Raw genomic sequence first — 15799 nt, 5'->3', positions numbered from 1 at the left:
ATAAAAGTTATTTAAAAATGTACAGTTTGAAATCTGGAACGCTCAAGGACACATCCCAACTTAGTTAGAGCCTTGTCAAGGAAGAAGGAAGGGAAGGAAGGAAGGAGAGGGAAGTAAGAGGGGGAAGTAAGGAGAGGAAGGAAGGGGGAGGAAGGAGACTGATGAGGGAGAGAGAAAGAGCAGGAGACACTAAACTTCCCTCTCTCCCTCCTCCCTCACCCTCGCCTCCTTTTCTCCTGAGATTGGATTTTATGTATCCCAGGAGACTTGCCTGGAACTTAACTTGTGGTACTCCAGATTCACCATCATAGGAAAAGTCAAGGTGCTAAATTATTTAACTGCATTTTCTTTAGTCCTGTGAGTGAGAGCACCATAAACCTGCAGGAAGACTGGTTCACCAAAAAAGCTGAGTGTGGATCTCATAATGTAAAACAGTAATTATGCTGGCTGTTACTCATCTTAAAGTCTAAGCACGATGGCTTTAATAAACCAAAAACCACATATCACCAATGCTTTGCTTTTTATTACAATAAAATACCACTTTCAAGATCGTAATTGCTTTATAGGCATGGAAATAGAATGTTCATGAGATTATTTCTATGGGGTTCAAATATTTATGAAAATCCTAATAATTCTGAAAGTCAAAACACAAGCATAGTGAACATAAAAAAATTAAAACAACCTGTCTTGTTTTTCTAGTTGTCTTTAAGCCATGAATAGATGGTGGAGACACTTTTACCGGCTTCTTGGAGTAGGACTTTGCTCATTGGTGTCTAACAGAATATTTCGAAAAGAAACTTGCCTGGAATACTTCTATTATAGCAATCTCCTTCATAAAGGCACAGCTAACTAAAGCACTCAATATTTTACTAAGGCTCCTTTATTTAAGGGAAAATGTTACATGTCCGAGGAAAGGAAAGACTGAGAAATGAAAGAGAAAGGGACATTGAAAGATGAAAAACAGAAAACAGAGGTTGATTTAACATAGACAGTGATTAAATCTATCAATTCATTCTCTAATTTGATACATTTTAATTCATGTCTTTTCTCTCCTCATTCTTATTACCTGGAAGTTAGACTAGTCAACATTTAGGCAGTTTTCAGGTTAACTCTTACAGGGATGTCAGTGCATCAAAGAAACTAAACACATGTTTTATTAGGCTGGATACTGGTCAGGCGTTCACACTCATAGTCTTTATTTTATATGCAATCATTGAGCACTACAGCTATTTTGGTGATCTGTCCAAATTGAAATTGGTAATTACAGAAGTCAGCATCCAATTTATTTTTTGACCTTTTCCTCCAGTGGTCCTATCATATAGAAAAGAACGTCTTTACTGAATGCTGGAAAGGAGTCACAGTTTGTAACAATCTTTACCAGCGTGTTTCCATGCCATGAAATCTCAGGATCCTCTTCAATTAAAAAGCTGTGGCACAAGGAGAGCATCCATCCAAGGGCTGCATACAAATGACTTGACCTGGCATGTATTTATAGACCTAACACGTCACGCCAGGAGATAAGGTTTCAAGAAACAGCTAGCTGCATTCACAGCATTAAATATGGCAAGGGTGAGAAACACTAAATAAGTTGGCAAATTAGGGAGTAATTGTTGTCTTATGGTTTCTGAGTGTGTAGTTGGGATGATGGCTTAGACAGAAGTGTTAAGACAAAATCCATGGCTGTGCATTATGAGGTAAGGCTGAAAGTCAGGAGAACACAAGTCCCAAGAGCTGTGTCAGGAGACTGAGACAGGATCTCTAGTGCGTAGTAGTTTTGTTATTACTGTTATAGTTTGAAAGGCAGGGAGAGTTCAGCATGGTGATCTTACACATATTACTAACCAGAAGAGCACATCTCTGAGCATTTTCTTAAGCTTTGTGTTAAAAATGAAATGAACTGTGCCCACAAATGTGTGGGAAGTGATAAGAACCTTTGTGTGGTCCTAGATTATTCTCCCATGGAAGTTTTATTAGGGACACACATCAGCTTATATTTGCCACTTCCAGCTCAACACCTGGAAATTTCAGTAACATTTCTGAATGCCATTTTCCTTGTGAGATTGATGGGTAATGTCTTTCTGTGTATATGTTTCTCTTATTGGCTGATTAATAAAACACTGTTTGGCCAATAAAGGCAGGGAGATAGGTGGGACTAGGAGATGAGAAGAATTCCAGGGAAGGTAGGCAGACAGAGACCTCAGAGAGATGCATGTAGCCGCCAAAGGAATAAAAGGTTTGGGCATTCTCCAGTAAACAAAGACCACGTGGAAATATATAGATTTATAGAAATGGGTTAATAATTAAGACAGAGATAGCAGTAAGTAGCTCTAGCCATCAGCCAACAGTTTTATAATTAATATAAGTCTTTTCGAGCTTGTTTAGTGATGAAGCAGCAGCAGGACCTACTGGGACAAGAAAAATTCCAGTTACAGGATATGAAAGCAGCAATGGCTCCCACTTCATGGGGTTGTGAGAGAAAAATGAAATCAGTCATGAAAGGCTCCTTGCACAGTACTTACTGGGTGCCATACAACACACTGTGTGGCATCATCTAGTCTTTGCTCTGAGGGAATGTAGGAATAAGGGGATCAAAGTGCATCAAGAAGAAACCCAGGTAGAAAACACATGAGAAAAATGGTACTTCATACCTGCTTCAGAACGTGCTCACTCTGAGAGAGCAATCCACAATTACAGAAGAGCTGTTGTGCTGCCCATTTGCCTACCTATGCACAAAATGTCCTTCATCTAAGTTGGAAGCAGAAGCATATGATCCACCAGGGCCCTGCTCTATAAAACCATGCTTATATCCTCTTTTTGGTATCATCTCCTTTGGATTTATGGCTTTGCAAATGGAGTGGTATACACTGCTCACAAATTATTTCTGGGTGGTCCCTGACATCCCAGACAGGTCAGGATTAGGTTTTCTTGTGCTACTATGTCCTGCATGTCTTTCCATCTGAGTCTTGAATTTCATGATTTTTTTTTTATTCATTTGGGATCAGGTTGTCAGTTTCTCTAAAGGAAGAAGGTGTTAGCACAAGTACCCCTCTGTCGAGGCTGGACCTGGTTCCCAGTCTTCTTGGGTAATGCTTGCTCTTACATTGAGGCCATACACCTCCAATAGCAGAGACAAGTGAGGAGAATTTGTAATTGTTGCTCATGCTCTTCTTCCTATTTCATTCTGTAAACTCTATGTCTAGTTAAAAGTCCTAAAAACTAGTGTGTCCTTTCTAGAACAAGAATAGAAATAAAATAGTCAGAGATAATTATTAATTTAGAGATCAGATGGATGGATGGATGGATAAATATATAGATGGATGGATGGATACTTAGTAGATAGATGGTAGATGGATGGTATATAGTTGATAGATGATTGATACATAATAAATCGATGATACATGGATAGTGGGTAGATGGATGATAGATAGGTAGATAGACAGATGGGTGCTATATAGATGGATGATAGATAACAAATAGATGATAGATAGGTAGACGATAGATGATTAGATAAACAGGTGAAGAGAGAACCATCAGCATTGTTCATCAGTTAAAACTATGAACTTGGTGACACCTCATTGAATGACCATCTGATGGTGAGTCTGGATTGCATCTTGCTTATTGTTGGAGACAGAATGTAACTTGTCTCATAGTTGTCATGTAGCTTTCCACAAGTTTGTTTTTCCTGTGCCTTATTTTGTTGTGGGAAAAACTTTATCTATTCATATAAATCCCTACTTAAAAGTTATTAGCTCACTGTTTCAAACTATCTGTAGAATGTTTCATGTAATAGAAAATTTGAAACAATGTGAGAAAATAAGAATGTATGTAATACAAGAAATAATTAAAATTTGTAGAAAAAAACATAGTATGAGAAATACGAAATAAAAACACAATTTCCTCCATGGATTGTTTGAAACCACATCAAATAATCACAATGCTGCAACTTTTCCTTACTGATCTTGATCTTTTAGAGTCACCTCAGAGCTAAAGCGCAGATTTCATTTTTATTGTGGAACACGATGCACATGTTATCAATTTGAATAATACGAAAGCACAGAAGGCTCAGAGGAGAGAGGGAAAATCAAAAGAACAGGGAGGTGCTCCAACTTAAAAAGGGGCGGAGCAAGGAATGGATCCTATCCCTAATTGATAGAGTAGGAAATTAAGATTTCAATACAAGTGGTTCTTAAACACATAAATCAAGGAAGAGGCTAAGAAATACTCCATATAATTATGCTCAAAAATTGCTGAGGGAGGGCAGAAATGGGAAGAGTGAACTTAACTCTCAACTCTTATCATGAGAAATAGTAATGACTCCATTAGTGGGGTATTCTCCTCCTCTAGAGACAGAGCAGACAGATGCTTGTGGAAGAAGCAGCTAAAGGTGGTTAACAGTGGCTGCCTCTAGGAGGTACAAGGAGTGGAAGATAAACTTGTTGTTTTCAAAGTTAGAAATATTTGAAGAGATTTTAAAATTGAGAAGACTCTATAAGATACTTAAATCCACTCCGTTTCAAACTCAGATTTTTGCCATACTTTATCCTGTTTTCTTAATTTAAAAACCCCTTTCTCAGAGTTTTTTGTATTTCTGTGTGTTTATGGCAGAATTATTCACCATAGTGATATGGGTAGGGGAAGGATCCTAAATGTTAGTCATCGTAAATGGATAAAGAGAATGGGATTCACATCTGCAAGGAAATACTATTCAACTATAAAAGCTGAAAGCCTGCCATTTGCAACAACATGGATGAAACCACAATACACTATATTAAGTGAAAGAAATTAAGCCCAAGAGACAAATGCCGTGTTGTCTTGCTCATAGGGGGAAGTCTAAAAGCTTCCGTGTCATGGAAGTTGAAAATAGTGCAGGGCGGTGTAGGGACTGCAGGATGTGAGTTGGCAGCTTATAAACACAGTAGAGCAATGGGCAGGAGAAGCAAATGCTGCTGCTTATGAAACCATAGAATGAGCACAGTCAACAGCAGTTACTGCGTATTAAAGGCGGCAACTAGAGAATTCTGAATTTGCTCAAGGAAAAAAAATGACAAAAATTTAAGATGACAGATGTGTTAATTAACCCATGTACTACATAATATGAACAATTATTATGTCCCAAAGGAGACTTTTTGACATAATGAATCTTAGTGGAAATACATATTTCTAGGAAATATTCTTTTTAAAGTGTTTTTATTTTTTTGAGAACTTTATTTATGAGTACTATATCTATATCTTTTTTCCCTCCCTCTTATTCCCCAACCCTTTCTATTACACCCTCTCAAATATATGACTTTTTCCTTAATTATTATTGTTTTTTAAGAAAAAATGAGTATTCATGTATACCATCATTCAATAAACCATATTATACATAGGCATATATCTATACATAAATATTTGAAGATCCTTCAGATCACTGCTTAGTCATATGCCCTCTCTCTTTTACAATGGGTTATCATGCTTTTTTTTAACTTTCTTTTTTCTTTTTTTTCTTTTTTTCTTAGCGAGAAAATTACATAGGCAGGAGAGGAGGCGAGGGAGGGCGACCTGGGATTGACATGTAAAATTATTATCATTTTACACACATACCTACTGAGTTCATCTGGCATTGTCCACATGTATATTACTGGATAGTCTATCAGAGTCACTGAACAAAAATTTACTGGAAAAAAATTACTGAGTATATAAAATGGTGATAAATCTCTTACTAAAAATAAATCATCAGTAATTTTATTTTAAGATAGCTGTTTTTATATGGGTAATTTTACCATTTATTAAGGTGAAAGCAGGTCTTGATGCTAATGAAGCAGATGTTTTTGTTGTTTGTTTTCCCTCACAATACAACCCAAAGACACACTAACCTGGTAAAAGGTGAGAGGTTGACAGCAGGAAAGTATTAAAAGTCTTCATTTTCTAAAACCAAATAATAATTATTTTTTAAGAGAAGAAAAAATTTTATGGAAAAATAACACTGCAGTTCATAATACACAAAGACTGACTTGATTTGGGCAGTTTAAACTGGTGTGCAGTGTGCTGGGAACTCTAGTATAGGTGCTGCTGTCTGTTCACAGCCAGGGCTCCAGTGAAGTTTCGTGATGCAACACAGGTAGGCACTGTCAGAGAAACTTTGGGCGCCTTCCATGTTAGACTATAAATTAAGTTTTGGTTGCTACATTTTGAAAACCCTTTTCCTGTCTACAGACTTTTCATGATCCTCACACTGTTACACAGCACACACAGGGGCGTGACCCACAGGGACAAAGCTGTCCTCTGCCATGTTGCCAGAGGTGAATTGCCAGCGTGTCTGGAATGCTTGCCTTACACTGTGCTGGATCTGCCCAGTGAATCTCTAAAGCCCAATGACAACACATGGAGTGTTCCCGTCGCGGCACTGTTTTTCTGACTCTCCATTCTCAGGCTTTGATTTTGTGTCCTTAATGAGGCAGCACAGCCCGGCCTCTCATGAATCTGCTTTCACTCTATCAAACACTTGGTTTTCTCCTTCTGTGTTTCTCCTGCTCCCATCCTTTGCCCCATGTTCACTAGTGAAGCTCACTGTTCTTATTAACATGCAGAAGTTGTCCACTCAATACTGATGGTGTGTCTTTAGAGGCATTGCAAGTGCTACTTTCTAGGTTGCCCTTCCACCCTTCATATGCTGAAGCTTGACTGGAATGTATCAGCACATTAATGTTTGTAATTGTTTTCTTGGTGTGAACTGATTCTAATTTAATCCTCAGGACAGAGAGAGAGAGAGAGAGAGAGAGAGAGAGAGAGAGAGAGAGAGAGAGAGAGAGAGAGAGACTCCTCTACCCTTATGCCATACAATGTTCATTAAGACTTTTCCCCCTAAAAATTTAATTTTCTGAGGGGTCAAATTCTACCCTAAGGATAACCAAGTATTCAGCACCACACGCCAAAGAACCCACATATACCCACTTTTTTTCCAGGCTGCCAACATGTGACCATGTTTTCAGATGTGTGAAAGTTGCAGGCCCTTTATAGTTCAATGTTTATTTTTTATAAGCAGCTCTTCTTAACTATTTATTTTAACCAATTGTGTATATTAATCAGTAAAAGTGAGTAAAGGTTGAGAAATTTTTATTTTCCAAAGAGTTTTTATTGCTTTATATTCTCTCAGCAAAGTGGCTGGCTGCCTCTACCAAAGGAGCCCTCTGAGTGACTTACTCTTTCTAAAGTAAGTCTTTCTTGGGACTGTTCAGCACCAGGGCCATGGACAGTACTCTTTATTTAAAACATTGGGGAAATTTCTCAGTAGCATAATCTCCCTTGTAGGAAGTAAAGTTCATATACGGGAGGTGTTCAAGTTCTATTCTTGGAGAGGAGTTAAGAATGGCTTTAATGCATCTTCTGGAGCCATTGTGCTTTGCCAGGTAAATAATGTGCATTTTAAACAACCCTGAATCTATATTTACAGCCATATGATAAATGGTAATGGCCCCAAAGAGAAATATTAAGATCTAATGGACATTTAAAACAGCCCCTCAATATGTATTTATGCATGGGATCCAAAGAGACTCACAGGCAGTTTAGTTCTGTTTGATCAATGACAATCAATGTTTCTGAAAGATGTAGAATTTTTAGGGTCCATATTTAAAACTCCTATAACAAGCAGTCCTACATGCTGTGATTCTAAATGTTTCCTGGTAGCTTGGGACAGATGTGGAATTCTGAAAACCTCCCATCGGCATCACACCAAAGAAGGGCCAAGAAAATCTAGCACAGAAAAAGAAATCTCTTCATAGAAGTAAAGTCATGGTATCAAACAAGAAACGCTGGTGTGTCCCTTTTTGTCCTGTAATGGATTTTCATTTTATGCTACTTGGTAGGAGGCGGTTTGCAGACAATGTCTCCTGAAAACACCTTTGAAGCATTGTTGTTTTTAAGTCACATTTGATGCAGTGTGCAGTGAGCACAGGTTCTGCGTTCTGTACATTCTGGGTTCCTTTGCATGAAAGAATCCACCACAACTACCGAGGTCTTGCTCTGCCTCTTCCCACACGAGGAGGAAGCCATTGTTCCAGAATTTGCATCAGATTCTTGGAAAATCTTTCCTGGCTAGAGTGCCAGGAACCTGTGCAAGCTTCCTGGAAGCCATCCAACATTTGCCCATCAATATGGAACAGAGTCACCTTGATTGATTTAAGTCTTAAGCCAACTTCTTACCCTGAAAAAAAAATGCCTTTTTGATACTCTTGAAAGCCTGAAGGGAAAATCCTGATGACTGGTTCATTGTCTTGCTGTTTGGAGGGGCAATGTGACCTTTAATTCGAAGCCTATATAAACAGAGACTTCATGGTTTTATCCCAGCTGAACCTTATATCTCATTGAGTTCACCAAATGGAATTAACAACTCAGGAGTGCATCCTCCTGATGGACTCGATACCTCCAAACCATTAAGTGACCTTGAAGACATTTGTTGTTCCCTTTACTCCCACATTCCAAATCCTGGCAAGACTTTTACACAGAAAATGTGTATGGTAACCCTGGTGCAAGAAAGTTGAATCTGCACTTCTCATATCAGGGTCCATTTCATAAGTCTCTGTATAATTCTCTCTGCCATCCATTTCAGTTGTATTTAACCATTTCCCACAACTGTAGATAGTATTATGTAATCTTTAGTCTATTGGCTACAAAGTAAAGTGAGGGGGTGGAAATAGCTCATGAAATAGATAAGGAATGAAATGAGACTACTTGGTTATCTTAGTATTGTATAAATATACTATATTAGAGTTAGTTATCTTTATCACAGAAACTGGAACTTTACAGAACTTACATATTTCATAGTAATAAATCCTCACCTCCCAGTCAGAATAAGAACCAATCTACTCAATCTATTGCAGTTATTCTCATCGTCATTTTTTACATAGTGCATACCAGAGTTGAGAAAATAAAGTTGAGACTGGCCTAAATATGGATTATAAAATCACAATGTGACCATAAATGAAGATGGAGTAATAAGGAATAAGCCACAGAGAGATTATGACACACAGTATACTGGGAAACACATGGAATGTCTGTAATGAGACGTAAAGTCATAAATAGAAAGTATGTGGGAAGACAGTCCCCGAAAAAGTGCTGTGGATATGCAGGTGCTTAATTGATGCTTTGCATGTTGGCTTAATAAGGAGACATCCTCAGAAGTGTGGAGGGAAAAATATGCATGCATCCCAAGAAGTTCACAGAAGGACATGAGGAACAGAAGCCAAAAGGAACGGAGAGCAGCAAAAATGCAGACTGCCTTGCTAAAACTGCTCACATATGCTTCCACAAGGAGGACTACCTAGCACATTTATGCATCTTTCATATGAAATGGTTCAGGTAGGTGTTAAAATATTACTTCTTTGCATTATTTTGTTACCATATTTCAAATTATCTGTATATGTAGGGAGTTAGGAATTATGCATCATTAGAATACTTGGATATTTTGTTGTTTGCTGTATAATTATTTGACTTCTGAGTTCTGCGGCTGACCAGACTCTGGAAAATCTTAGGCTGTGTAAGTTAGGGGTCACAGACACAAGTATGGCCAAGTGGAGAGAAGACAGATCCTAATGCCCAAGGCTACTGCCCAGAGCAGTTGAAGAGTTAATGTGATGTGAAGATGGTCTAAAGACAGAACTTCTCCATCTCATTTTTGGTTAGGCAGTTAGTTACATATAAGGCAGGTCCAGAAACAAAATAGACTTAGGATCAATCAAGTATTGGAAGGAGTGCTAAATACTAGAGAAATGTACTGTTTCGAAAACAACATGGATATTCAGAACAACGGACTGAGTCCTGTTTCTTCTTGAGGGAGTAACTTAGACATGATTTGACAGGGAAGGGATGTGAACCCCCTCCACAATTTTCTGTCACCCAAACTATTCTTAGTGATGAATTTATTTGCACACATTAACTTCCTAATCCTCAAACAATGACTAGAGTCTTCCAGTTGGCTTAAATTTGCGGGAGCATAATTTTCTGCAACTCACACTCAACTGACTTCTCTTCATATCATGAGGTAGCTGATAGGGAATGTACCTGGCACTTAGTAGCTGTGGCTTACAGTTCGGAGAAGTCCAGCATGGTGGGGAAGGCATGATGGCATAAGCCTGAGGCGAGAAGATATGCTTCCACAGTCAGGAAGTGCAGGGTGGTGACTACCCTTGTTCATATAGCTTTCTCCTTTTAGAGTCCAGGACTACAGCCCATGACATGGTGCCATCCACACTGAAGGTAAGTCTTCCCACCTCAGCTAACCTATAGGATCAGAGATTAATCTCAGCTAAATAACTCCTCACAGCCACTCCCAGAGGCTAAGTCCAATTTACCGCTTTAGTCTCTTGAACCTGGAGATATCATCAGAGGAGGTGATGTATCTATCTACTTTGTAATGTCACATCTACCCTTCTCTTCCAATGGGCGTGCCATTCTGCATCTTTTCACAATCCCAGGTGAGCAGAAGAGAAGAATCATGCTCCTCGTGACTTGACTGAGGTCCTGTGGTTGGGTTTGGTCACATATCTCTGAGGCTGTCTCCCCACTGTGAACCCACGTTTACTTCTGGTGACTCAGGCTTCAGGATGTGAGAGAGGGCTTTAAAAGCCTTGCCCACAGGTACAGACATGAGAGACTTCCTCTGGGAGAGGAGAGACAGAAGAGAGCAAACTAGTGATTTAAAAATAAGTGAAGGATGTGTGAGGCAAATTGAATATTATTGATTTCCTGTATCGATATTTCTCTGACCTTCATCTTTGAGACAATTGGTCTGACAGAGCCTGGACCGAGGCTGAAGGCTTTTTAAAGTTGGCTTATGCATGATCTTGAAAGTCAGATTATTAACGTCGAATTTTCCATGTTACATGAAATCCATACAAGGGCAACATTTTCATATGGCCTCACATTTTATAGAAAAACAACTCCAGTCATTAGCTGTGTTCAGATGATTATGGAGAAAGGAAGGAAAGTGGCTTCTGAGTTCGTTTTTATTTTCCACAAACATGATGTGCAGTGTGAGTGTATAAACGGGAGTCTCAGAATGATTTCTCCCCACTGTTTTCCTGAACTTGTGACACCAACACTTAGGGCTTTCCTGCAGAATGGCTGAGAGGTTCACAAATCCAATATCCCCAGGAGTTGTTTCATTAGATTCCTAACTTCCCAGCCCTGTGGAATGCCCGCACTCCTCCCTGCCTCTTATTGACTGGCGCTGATTATGCCATCAGCAGACCTCACCAACTCCAGTTCTTCGTTTAGATTATTAGTGGTCGATAGAGGGCTCACGATGGTTTGCTATTAACTGTTCATTCAGAGGACTGGCATTGAATTCTTCTCTTTTCCATTACACTGTGTGCTTAACCTGGCTTTCAGCAGGCAAAGGAGGAGAGTGAGACATGTCAGCCTTGGATTTCTCCTGTACTCTTGCTCCAAGGACGTGTGATCGACAACAGCCAGGCCATCGTACTATGAGGCGAGCCTACTGACAGTGCTAAGAAGAAAATGTATGGTGTGTACCATTTCTGACTCTGTGATACTTCAATATGTGTCCTTGCTTTCAGCTCTGGTTGGATGTATCTCAACGGTAAAGGAAAGCATGATGATGTTAATACATGTGATGCGACAGTAAAATGGGGGTATGGGTGTTTAACCTTTAGAGATGTGGATGCAGTAGGTCTGGAGTAAGGCTTGGGAGTACAGACATCTCTCTCTCTCTGTCTCTCTCTGTCTCTCTCTCTCTGTCTCTCTGTCTCTCTGTCTCTCTGTCTCTCTCTCTGTTTCTCTGTCTCTCTGTCTCTCTCTCTCTCATGTTAGTGTGTGTGTGTGTGTGTGTGTGTGTGTGTGTGTATGTGTGTGTGTGTTAAAAAGTTATTCAGAAGCTTATAACACAAAGATAAGCTGAACTTAAGCTATCTACAGATCCTGAGGCTGGAGGATTTCAGGTTCAAGGTCAAGCTGGGCTACAGAGTGAGTTCAAGGCCAGGCCAAGCAACTAAATGAAACAATAAGACTACATCTCAAAATTTAAGGAAAACATTCAAAAGTATACAGAGATTGTACAACATGCTAAAAGCCATAAGTTCAATACCTCATTTTGAAGAAAAAAAGAAATGGTTAAGTTTGAGAACTGGTTTTAAAAAGAGCGCCAAGACATGGATGACATGGGTACACCTGTTGGTGCAACCTGAAGGAGACTCAGTCATGTGATCATACTAAGGAGGAGGTTGTGTCTCAAAAGTTACCATCTTTAAATATCCTGTAGAAATATTTGCTTCTTGGCCAGATAGACTATTGCTCAGGGGATGGCAGGAAACTACAGTTACTGGGAGCAGTGGCCAGTTGCATCTTTCTTGTACTGAAGAATTAGCTGGTGTCCCACTCGTAGGAAGTTTCTTAGCAAAGCAAAATGCCATGGGTCCACTGTGCTGAGAAGAGACTTATTTTATTCTGCCATGGTCAAATCTTGCCTCTTGGGAGCATCAGGGTTAACTCAACTACACAGCACACCCTTCTTGTGGCACGCACTGTGGGCTCTGGTCAGCGCACGCACAATCGCCCTTCCCTACTGTCCCATCTCCAGTGGTGTCCGAGCTCCCCCAAATTTCTTTCTGTCTACGGTCTGGAGACTCAGACTATTAACATCTTGCCTGCTTATCAAGTGACACAGAACCTTGAATCTTGTGTATGGGGGCTGGATAGTCATTTTTTAGTAGATTATTTGGCATGATCAAGAGAAAAATGTTCATTTCCCTCTTTTTTTTTTAATAACTTAAGAGATTTTTTTAAAAGCCAGTTTGAGATTATATGTAGTAACAAGTTAATTGAGGACAGGTTGCCAATGGGGTACACTCCCAAGAAACTTCTGCCAGACAAGCATGGGTTTATTAAACACCCATAATAAACATCCAGCATACAGGAATGAATCAGTAAGAAGTGTTTGTCCCTGTCATGATTACATTACTGAGAGGTTAGTGATGATCCCATGGATGCTCCTGTGCTGGTGTGAAGGAGGCCAGTAGTAGAAGATGGAGTATCAGCAGACAGTTAGAGCCTGTGCAAATTGCAGGGAAAGGCATCTCTGTTTTGATGGGGTTGAATGAACAGGAAGTTATTTTGCCTCCCTGCTGGGAAGGCCTCCCTTTGGAAATGAATGTATGCAATAGCCTTTTACGACATGGATTGTGCAAAGCACTGTGAGGTTTATACCCAAGCCACTCAACTGCAAGTTTCCCATGCAGATGCAGTGATTTACCTGGGTTCCACACAAGGTCAATGAGAGAGTGAGATAGCCCATTCATCTATAGTTGAAGAGTTCCAACACTTTCAAGTTTCACATATAGACCCAATGAAATCTCACAAACACCCAGGTTCATGGGAGGAACAAGAGCAAAGAGAGAGTGAGATAGCCCAGGATTTTCCAGTATCCTTTGAACCATTCATAATTGAAGATTTAAAGCATCCCCAAAACGAAAATTACAAAATGGCTTGAAGACAGTTTCCTGTGAATGGCACCTGTTAGGATCTGATTCAAAATCATACCGACTAGATGACTGACTTGATCCATATTATTTTGCACTTCTAAAAGTTAACCCTAGTTTCGTTCATATGAAACTTTCAAAATCCTAAGAGATCAAGGAGAGACTACAGATGATTAAACAGAAAAAAGAGAATTATTGAAGCAGTGAAATCATTCAGGGTACAGTGGGTTGAAACCTGCCTTTATAGATTTGTTCAAATGGACCACATCCAGAGGATGCCCTAATGTCAACTGTGAACTTTGGGGGCTGATGGTATTTTAACACAGATGCATCAGCTGTAGCAAGGGTACCACTCTGGGGGGGCAATGATAAGAGAGGCTGTGAGTATGTGAGGACATATGGGATAACAATGCACCTGAGACTACAATGGGAAACACGGCTAATTTTCTTAAATGCTCTGAAAGTCTTTTAATGACATGATCTTGCATAAATAATTTCTTAAAGGAAACCAGATAATACACCAGGAAAACACCAACAACCTGAACCCTTCACATCTTCATTTCTATCCCCAAAATATAAAACCCAGGAATCAGTTCATTTAGGAAGCAGTGATGGCTCCTCCCCGTGCCCACCCTCTGACTCAGTCTCTATGGGGCTCAGTGTTCCAGTTTTCATAGGTTTTTGTCTTGTTCCCTAATATATAGTTTCTAGTCTTCTAAACTCCATGGAATCAACTCTTACATATAGACCTTGACATGGGATATCCTTCTGTATGCTGTGGACATGTGTTGCTTTTATTGGCTGATGAATAAAGCTGTTTTGGCCAATGGCCAGGCAGAATATAGATAGATGGGAAATCCAAACAGAGGAATAGAGAGAAAGAAGGTAGAGTCAGAGAGATGCCAAAATCTCAGGTTCAGTACAGACTTGGGATATTGCTTCTGCATCAGCTCAACAGTCTTAGCTCGAGCTGAGAGCTCTGAGGATTGGGATAAAGAACTCTGGAAAAAGGAAGCAGCTCTTGTAATTGGTAGCTTTGATGTGTCTCACCCAGTTCTGTAGCTGCTTATAAAATAACACTCTGAGGCTTAATATTAATTATAATTGTTTGTTCAATGGCTCAGGTGTATTACTAACTAGTTCTCACAATTAAATTAACTCATTTCTATTATTTTATATTTACCATGAAGCTTGTGCCTTGTTCCCTCACATCTTGTTTCCTTGGTGGCTGGCTACATGCCTAAGTTCTTTAGGGTCAATTATGAAATTCATCTTTTGGACCACTTTGTGGAAAGGACTGGTGCCATCATTCTGAAGCTACACTCTTTGTAATAGAAGATACCATTGCAAAGTTTTTCAGGAGCAAAATAAGTAATGGTAACATTGATGCCTGGGCATTTACTGCACTTTCTTTTGTGATCTCCACTTTAGATATAACAAAATATTTGTGACAATTTTGTGTTGAACAGAGAGTAAGTGCTCAGTCAGGCTAAGTGCCTCTGATGAGAGCACAGCATGATTTTCATTCTTCATCTTTAATTAGGATGCACTAGAAAATTACAGGTTGGTTCCTCATCTCACAACCTTAAAAAATGCTGATGAGAAGAGCTATCTCTGGGGTTAATACTGTCAGACTCACAGTTCTCCATGTCACTGGTCAAATACAGCTCTTAAGGCAGCCAAGCGAAAGCATCAGTGATGGTCGAGCCAAAGGCTCTAGAGCATTTAGCAAAGTTCATCTCTAGTGAAAGTTGTTCCAAAGGCATACTCGGTTTGCAGTTTGGAAGATAGCAGAGCCCAGTATTTGAGTTTGATTTTAAAGTAATAATACAATTCAGGAAGCCACTACGATCAATAGCATTCATACCTTAGGCCTGCAAGAGACTGAATATTAAACATCCTGGAGTTCTATCATTTCATAAAACAAAGAAAGAAGCCATGGAGTCACTTGATGGGAAGAAAGTAACAATAGTAACACCTTATACATTATTAACTTTTATAGCTTAAAACCACTTTCCTGTATAATACAGCTGCTGCACAACTTGAGTCTTGCAGCGTTTAATTGAATTACCCAGGTCACCTACTCCCTTTCATCTTTCATCTCCTTTCCCTCATGTCCAATGAACATACCTCATGAGATTGGATATTCCAGGTATTTTATGTGGGGCATTTAAAAGCCCCTTAAAGGGTTTAAATCAAATGATCCTAGTTTTATTTCTCCTGTCTGCCTTCTGAAATTAAAAGATTATGACTTCTTATGCTGTGCTCTAGCTCAGTCACTAAAGGTCTTGCCTCACAATCAGGAGGACTTGTGTTTGATGTCTGAG

General features: G+C 39.5%; 1 protein-coding gene across 1 annotated transcript in view; it reads right to left on the bottom strand.

Moving 5' to 3' along the window:
• Nucleotides 1-15799, bottom strand: part of Hs6st3 (heparan sulfate 6-O-sulfotransferase 3) — a 726575-nt gene that overhangs the window by 128210 nt on the left and 582566 nt on the right.

This window comes from Cricetulus griseus (genome assembly GCF_003668045.3).
Source record: "Cricetulus griseus strain 17A/GY chromosome 1 unlocalized genomic scaffold, alternate assembly CriGri-PICRH-1.0 chr1_1, whole genome shotgun sequence".
NCBI lineage: Eukaryota > Metazoa > Chordata > Mammalia > Rodentia > Cricetidae > Cricetulus > Cricetulus griseus.
This window is presented reverse-complemented; position numbering and strand designations above follow the sequence as displayed.